The sequence below is a fragment of the Chinchilla lanigera genome, unplaced genomic scaffold (assembly GCF_000276665.1).
Source record: "Chinchilla lanigera isolate Chin_1 unplaced genomic scaffold, ChiLan1.0 scaffold00065, whole genome shotgun sequence".
NCBI classification, from domain to species: domain Eukaryota; kingdom Metazoa; phylum Chordata; class Mammalia; order Rodentia; family Chinchillidae; genus Chinchilla; species Chinchilla lanigera.
The window spans coordinates 7,878,940-7,885,279 of record NW_004955466.1 but is presented as its reverse complement, the minus strand read 5'-3'; the positions used below and the strand labels follow the sequence as shown (position 1 = coordinate 7,885,279).

Here is a 6,340-nt window from a genome sequence, read left to right as displayed (position 1 = left end):
GCCTTTGTTTCTGTCCAAAGATCCTATCTTCCCAATTTGTTAGGGATGTGAAGTTGCTTTCTGTTTGATTCAGCAGCCAGTTCTTGGTACTGGACTGTGGTGATCGTTATGAACCTCTACAATTACAGTGTTGTTATATAAGGGAGAACAACTGATTACAAGTATGATACCCTGGCTAAAGTAGTATAATAAGCAATAACAATAGCATCAAGCACAGCCTAAAAACTGATGAGCTGCAGTAACTATTAATTTAATACCTTTAACCTTAAGAGCAAGATCTTCCACTATATAATAAAATTCAGCATAAACCAGGAACATGTATGCTGTGAGCTTCCTCTTAGTAGAGTGCTTTTACCCTGTGTGTGTGTGTGGGGGGATTTAAGAGAAATAGGGGGAAAATAGAGAGATAATTGAAGAGAAATATAGTAGAAGCAAGTCTGAAGGATAAAGATTGTCACCCAAGCTTTGGGAAACTAGGGAAGAGGACAGCAGAGACAGAATGAAGGAAAAAGCAAAATAATATCCAAGTGAACCAGAAAGACTGGAGATAATGTTCATGCACATGATAATATAAAAAAAATCAAGAAAGACAATTGAGGGAAGAGAGAAAAACGATGAACTAAACAAAACAAACAAAAGTAAAAATCTAAACAATCAAAAAAGAAAAAGGAAAACAAACAAACAGGCAAACAACAACAACAACAACAACAACAATGAAATTCCTCTGGTGCCCTCAGTTCTGTGGTAGTTTCCAAGTGAGAGTCCAGATCTGTGCTGGGTAACCTTACAGTCTACAGTAGGATTAGTGCTGCATATGGTGCTGATCTTGCCCTCTGGATGTAGGGGCTGGGGCCAGAGTCTTTATCCAGCAACTTTTGGAATGGCCCACAGCTGCCTGCTCATGTCTCCTTACCCTGTATGCCTCTGCGTTCCTCTCCCAGTTGCTATGGCAGCTTCAGACAGAGACAGCCCAACGCTGCTTCCCGTCCTGTGTACAGTTGGCCCCTTGTACAGCCCCCCTCTCTCTTCTACTCCACTATGTCTCTCCCCTCTCACACTGTATCTCCCTCTTCCCATGCAGCTGGGAGCATGGCGGAGGTAGTGCTGACTTCCCACTCATTGCCACTGTGGCCCAAGGCTGCTTAAATCCTGCATGCCTGTCTCACACCACTGGGAGCAGGGCAGGAGGGGTGGTAGTGTTCCACTCACTGCCATCATGACTGCCACTGCAGTCCCTCACCTCGTTGCTAGAGGTTCCAGTTAGCCACTGTGGAGCACAATTGGCAGGACATCTTTGAGAAGGTTAAGGAAAGAAAAGGGAATTGAAAATGTGTATAGATAGCACAAGAGTGGAGTAAAGAGGCCAAGAGGAAGTGGGGTCAAGAGAGACAGATTTTTATGTTTCTGTTTTTTTAAGATAGAAATATCTTTTTTTGTGTGTGTGTGGTCTTTTTGAGACATGGTCTTGCTATGCAGTTCAGACTGGCCTTGAGCTCAATTTGTAGCCCAGGCTGGTCTCAAACTCACAACCATCCTCCTACCTCAGTCTCCCGAGTGCTGGGATTACAAATATGCGCCACATGCCCAGCCTGGGAGAAGTATTTTAGCACATATCCTGATGGGAAAAACTTCGGAGGCAGAAGAGAAAGAAGATTTGATGGGACAGTGTCCTTGAGCAAATGAGAGGGTAGAATCAGTATATAAGTGGAGGACCTGGCCTTAGGTGGGAATATGATTGTTTGCAGTACAGGTAGAGCCAGGGTGTATGGTCCCTTTTAGTTGTCACTGCAAGGTGAGGAACTAAACAGTAAGAGGGAGGAAGTGCTGACATTTTGGGGAGAGAAGAAAGCACATAGGCTGTGGATCCTCCTGTAGGCATCTTGTTCCTCAGGGCGCAGGATCTTGGGCAGCTCCACTGCTGATTCAAGGCACGCTTTCCCAATCCTGACATGAGGCACAATATGACTGAGATTTCGATTCTCTCCTACTTTTGGGCCTGTATGCACTGGAAGCAAGTGTACAGTACCTAGCCAGTCTTTGTGTTTTTATCTTCTATGAAACAGAAAAAAATAAGACCCACAAAACCTTCATCCATCATCTGGTGCATGGCTTGTGTGTGAACATCAACATGTGAAGTAAAAGGAAAATGGGAATGATACCGAGCCCCACTCTCTTGGGGCGACCTGTTAGTTCAGCCAACCTCTCTACTTCTGTTGAGGCCACAGACAGCTGCTCTAGAGAAATTTCTACTCAGTCCTTCCTCGGAATACGTGGGAGGATGATGACTGAATGTGAACAGTTCTGACGATGTGAACCTTTTCAGCAACTATGTGCATTTCAGTTTCAGGATATGCACAAGTCATTCCTTGTGTCATCATTCCACACCCCTATACACAGCCCCATCACCCACTTCTTTCCTGTGCTCCGAGCATGGTTGAGACAAACTGGGAAAGTGTCAGACTCCAGATGAACCACCTGCCCCAACCCTGCTCACGTCCTCCTCTGGCCCTCTCCAGCCTGAACAACCCCACGTTCTGGTACCACTTCCCTTGCACCTAGCACTCTGGCACTCTGCCCAGGCCTGTCAAATAGTGTACTCCTTCGTAAAGAGATTCACTATGCAGTGCTTGCAATACAAAAACAGAACGAACTTGAATGTTACTTTGTATGTATGTCATGAATTATTCTGAGGCCCAAGTCATGTGGTTGTTCCCTCCCTCTGTCCTTCCCTCCCTCATTCCTCCTTCCCTCCATTCTTTACTCTTTCCCCACTTCCCTCTCTCCCTCTTTCTCCATTCCTTCTTTCTTACTTGCTTACCAGGGTCTGAACCCAGAGCCATTACACTGAGCTACATCCTCGGTCCCTTTATTTATATTTTCAGACAGGATCTTTCTGGAACTTACAACACTCTTGCCCCAGCCCACCAGAATTTCTTTATGGACACAGTACTGTTCAGGATATGTTAAGGAGAAAATTAAATAACCAAACAATTTGCAAAATTAAGTTGCAAAATTTACAGTTTGTTTTGGTAAAAATATAGACATTGTAATGAATAGACATCTTATCCGTGGTAATATCTGGATAATTGAGTCAGAGATGCTTTTTACTTTTGCCTGGAAGTATTCTTGTACTTTATTATTACCTTCTTCATTGAAGAGTAACCTACATACTATATTGAAGTGTAATTTGCATGCAATAAAATTCACCAATTTTGAATGTACTGCTTTATAGATTTTAACAAAGGTATAGTTTTTAAATCACCACCACTTTCATAATGTTGAACATTTCTCTCATCTTAAAGTTTTATTTTGCCCTTCTATAGTCACACCTCTCACCCAGTCCCTAGGACACTAGAAGCAGTGACATGGTGTCAATCACTATGGTTTTACTTCTTCTAAATTTTTGGATAGATAGAATGATATTTTTTGAGGTATGAGACTTGAACCCAAGGCCTTTGCACTGAGCTACCTCCCTAGCTCTTTACATTTTTTTTTTTTTAATTTTGAGACAGCATCTCACTAAGGTCTCAGGCAGGACTAAAACTTGTGACCCTCCTTCCTCAGCCTCCCAGAGTGCTGGAATTACAGGCACGTACCACCGTGCTTGGTTATATATATAGTTGTGTGTGTATGTGTGCACGCATATGTGTATGTGTTTCACTTTGTAGCAGAAGACCCACCACCCCCCAGCCAGTATACTTCAGTTTGTTAGTTGCCCAGGTAATAGTTCTGGTTGCAGTTCCTATTACTTGTGTTTCTTAGAAATGGCTGGTTGCTATGACACATAGCTGGTCACTGTGATGCACACTGTATAAACCAATCCCCAATTGATAAGCCATTCTGCCTCTGCACTTCCTGCTTGCTTATCCCATAAAAGCCATAGACCACCAGAGATTAGGGTCCAATGTTTTGGGAATGATCCCAATCAGTGCCCATTGATGTAAATAAATCTACCTCTAAATCCTAGATGTCATTTCAGTGTTTCTGCTTGTAGTTGCAACTTAATGCTTTAGAGATCCATTCGGTCAGCCTTTTCTTTTGATTAGTGAGTTAAGGACATTTACATTGATTGTTATAACTGATATGTATTGGCTTATCTTTGTCATGTTATTTTCCTGCTGTTGGTTCCCTACTTTCCTCTCCATTTAATTGCTTGTGTTTCTTAGAAATGGCTGGATTCTTTCTGTTGTTCTTGGAATTTTGGTCACTTTTATCTCTGTCTAGAATATCTTTCAGTACCCTTTATAGTATTAGTTTGGTTGTCATGAATTTCTTATTTTTTGTCATGGAAGCATCTTATTTCTCTAGTAATTTTGAAAGTTAATTTTTCAGGGTACATCAATCTGGATTGGAAGATCTTTTCTTTCAAAACTTGAAAATACTTCACCTCAAGCTCTTCTTGACTTGAGGGTTTATATTGAGAAGTCTGCTGTAGTTTTGATTTGCTTTCCTTTATAGGTGATCTGTTTCTTTTCTCTAACAGCTTTTAATATTCTGTTTTTGTGCTCAATTTCTGGGATCTTGATTATTATATGCCTTGGTGTAGATTTATTTTGGTTATGGCTAATTGGAGTTCTGTGTGCTTCATTTAGTGTGTGTGAAATTATTTATCCATTTTTGGGAAGTTTTCTGCCACTACTTCTGTGAAGAGATTTTTAAAAATTTTTTATTTTAAAGACAAAAGAACAAAGACAAAAACAAAACAACACAAAAAAGTATAAAAGTGATACAGAATTTCAAAACAAAATGATAGGAAATCAACAATGGTTGTGGTATTACTTATTATTATCTTCAAAGAAGTTGTTCAGATTACCAGACATAGGTATGCAAGATTGATCAAACAATTAAACATGAATATTCCTTTCAATAAACCAGTAGAAATTAGTAGTACAATTATCTTAGCTATATTGTGTGTATGTGTATATATATATAAATATAAATATAATTTCCCTTTCTTCCTTCTTTCTTTTCTTCTTCCCTCATCCCAGTTGTTATTTCCCATTAAGCAATTTCTTTCACTTTTACAACATCTATTATATCTTTCAGTTTTATTTACTCTTTCATGTTCTTACACAGGGAGACAATATGGTGTTTACACATGCAGGTCTGACTTATTTCACTTATAAGTATGGTCTCTAGTTGCATCCATTTACCGATAATAACTGCAAGTTTATCTTTCTTTATAGCTGAGTAACATTCCATTGTATAAAAATGCCACATTTTTCTTACTCATTCCGCATTTGATGGGCATTTGGGTTGTTTCCAATATTTTGCTATGACAAATTATGGTGCTATGAACATGAGTGCACTGTGGTATATCACTGTGGTATGATATTTTTAATTCTTCAGAGAAAATACTCAGAAGGGGTATGGCTGGGTTAAATGGGACCTCTAACCCTAAGTTTTTGAGAAATCTCCAGACCAATTTCCAAAGTGACTGCACCTGTAGACATTGCCACCAACAGTGGAAAAGAGTTCCTTTCCCCCTACAGCCCCACCAGCATCTGTTGCTGGTTGATTTCTTGATGGTAGCCATTCTTACCAGGGTGAGATGAAATCTTAGTGTTGTTTTAATTTACATCTCTTGAATGACCAATAGTGTTAAACATTTTTTCATGTATTTATTTGCCATTTGTATTTCTTTATATGAGAGGTGTGTATTCATCTCAGATGCCCATTTTTGGATTGGGTCTTTGAATTTGGGGGCTCTGAGTTTTTCAAGTTTATATGTTCTAGATATAAGTCCTTTGTCTGAAGGACAACTGGCTAAGATTTTTTTGTCACTCTGTGGGTTGTCTTTTCACTCTACTGGTGATTTCTTTTGAAATACATAAGGTTTTTAATAGCATGAGATTCTACTTGTTGATTCTTTGAAGTGTTTTCCATGCAGTTTGGGTTTTGTTCATGAAGACTGTGCCTACCCCTATGTCTTCAAGATTTTGACCTACTTTCTCTTCCAGGAGACTTAGTGCTTCTGCTTTAATATTTAAATATTTGATCCATCTTGACTTTCAGTTAGTGCATGGTGATAGACATGGATCTAGCTTTAGCCTTCAGCATCTAGAGAACCACTTTTTCCAACACCATTTATTACAGAGGCTGTCTTTCTTCCAGTGAACATGTTTGGCCCCTTTGTCAAAGATAAGGTGGCTGAGTGTGTTTGTATTTGTGTCCACATCTTCTATTTTTTTATTTTAAAAATAAAAGAAGGAAAACATTAACAAATAGACAACCATTTCCAAAATAGCAAAAGAACAATACAGACAATACAGAGTTACAAACAAAGTGGTAGGAAATTAACAATGCTTGTTGTATTTCATATCGATATCTTCAAAGTGGT

General features: G+C 39.5%; 1 protein-coding gene and 1 pseudogene across 1 annotated transcript in view; one reads left to right on the top strand and one right to left on the bottom strand.

Annotated features, from left to right (window-relative positions):
- Window positions 1-6,340, top strand: part of Syt16 (synaptotagmin XVI) — a 326,721-nt gene that overhangs the window by 42,431 nt on the left and 277,950 nt on the right. The window lies entirely within an intron of this gene.
- LOC102013154 overlaps window positions 1-6,340 on the bottom strand; it is a 174,799-nt pseudogene that overhangs the window by 41,615 nt on the left and 126,844 nt on the right.